General features: G+C 36.3%; 1 protein-coding gene and 1 non-coding gene across 2 annotated transcripts in view; one reads left to right on the top strand and one right to left on the bottom strand.

Annotated features, from left to right (window-relative positions):
- Positions 1-854: 854 nt before the first annotated feature.
- Positions 855-937, bottom strand: trnal-cag (transfer RNA leucine (anticodon CAG)). Its single transcript has one exon. It is a non-coding gene; the product is annotated as a tRNA-Leu (tRNA).
- A 183-nt stretch (positions 938-1,120) lies between these two features.
- Positions 1,121-1,809, top strand: part of dusp23b (dual specificity phosphatase 23b) — a gene marked incomplete in the record, with an annotated part of 11,474 nt that continues 10,785 nt past the window's right edge. The window contains 1 exon segment of the mRNA XM_014028216.1: positions 1,121-1,380.

The raw sequence follows: 1,809 nt of genomic DNA, 5'->3' as shown, positions 1-1,809 counted from the left end.
TGAGAAGTATAAATACGTATTATTCTGATCCTGTTTTAGTTTGTACACAATCCATCACAGCTGCAAATAACACAAATCATGTCACACTCCAGCAGAACATAGCAGATGTATCCTAGTACCAAGATGTCTTGGTGCATCCTAACTTTTTTAATATCAACATTTTTATATGACATTTTGGCCATTTTGGCCTTTAGAAAAATGTTTTTTGAGGGTCTCAACTCCCAATAAATGTCATTTTGGGAAGTCTAGCCACTCATTGTTACTCAGTACTTTTACTTTTAATACTTAAGTACATTTCATGTCAGAAATTTGCTTTTGATAGGCTACTTAAGTACAAAATATATTAGATACTTTAAGACTTTTACTTAAGCAACATTCTTAGAGGAGATTTGAACTTTTACCAAAGTAAATTTATGTTAAGGTACTTGTACTTTTACTCAAGTATCACTTTGAGGTACTTATACAACTCTGGCCAGGATGAAAATAAGCCAAAATGATTATATGACAACTTTCTACGTCTTATCTTTTTTTAAGAGTAAAAAGTACAGATATTTGTCTGAAAATGTAACGAGTAGAAGTAAAAAGATGGCTGAAAAATAATTACTAAAAAACTAAAAGATAACCAAAAGTTGTATTTAAGAAAAGTACAAAGTATTTGTACTTTGTTACTTTTGAGCTYCTGCAGTATGTCTACATTAAGTACACATGTTCATTAAATATTTTTGCTAATTTTACAGTCAAATGTGAAAACTGTATCAGTGCAGCTGGTGATAAYAAACTGAAATAAGGCTTTATCAGCATGACTACACAACACATGAACAAATAAACTTATTTCACAACAAATAAAAAGTTTATGTCAGAAGTGGGATTCGAACCCACGCCTCCAGGGGAGACTGCGACCTGAACGCAGCGCCTTAGACCGCTCGGCCATCCTGACTGTGTGAGTCCTGCACGGGCTGCTCTGTACTSTGCCCTGTTTACACTGCACTGTTTCAATGTGTTTATTCTGGATGATAACACATAAAACAGACCAAACATGACGTCACTGTCAGAAAACATTTATGTTACAGCTCATGATACTCTGCTGCCTACACACATGATGATCACGTGACTAAACATCTACAGAAAAGAACAAAAAATCATGCAAATCAGGTTTCCACCTCTCGTCTGATTAATTTTGACAACTCTAATCCCACAGATTAGATGAACCGTCACAGCTGTCGTTGCATCAGGTCTTAAAACCTGAACACTGAGGAACCCGTGGTAGTTTTCAGCTGTAGCGGTTAGCTCAGTTAGCTCAGCTAGCTCAGTTAGCTCAGTTAGCTCAGTTAGCAGCTAGCAGCAGCAGCAGCAGCACTTCGTCATTTCTTGATAAAAACTGTAAGTAATTCATTTATCAGGACTTGTTCAGACATTAAATGTTTTTATTAAACTAACAACAAACGCAGGTCTGACTCTGTTTTTTAAGGTCTGTTTGTTGAACTGTGTGTTAGGAAGCTAATGCTACCTGCTAGCTTTGTTTTTCTGATATGTTTCAGTGGTTAGCCTGTTTCCTGTTGTTGTGTTTTAGAGTTAAATTCATGTAGTAAGACAGAGGACAGTCTTCATCAGCCTGCAGCTCAGTCAACATCAGACTGGTTTAGTCTGGTTCCAGTAGAAACAAGTTTAAATAACAGATTTTATAAAAGCTGAAAAACCTCACTGGTTTTGTTGACAAGTGATGCAAACTACATTCATCGGCCACTTTATTAGGTACACCTGTCCAACTGCTCGTTAACATTTAATTTCTAATCAGCCAATCACATGGCG

This window comes from Austrofundulus limnaeus, unplaced genomic scaffold (genome assembly GCF_001266775.1).
Source record: "Austrofundulus limnaeus strain Quisiro unplaced genomic scaffold, Austrofundulus_limnaeus-1.0 Scaffold728, whole genome shotgun sequence".
Taxonomy (NCBI): domain Eukaryota; kingdom Metazoa; phylum Chordata; class Actinopteri; order Cyprinodontiformes; family Rivulidae; genus Austrofundulus; species Austrofundulus limnaeus.
This window is presented reverse-complemented; position numbering and strand designations above follow the sequence as displayed.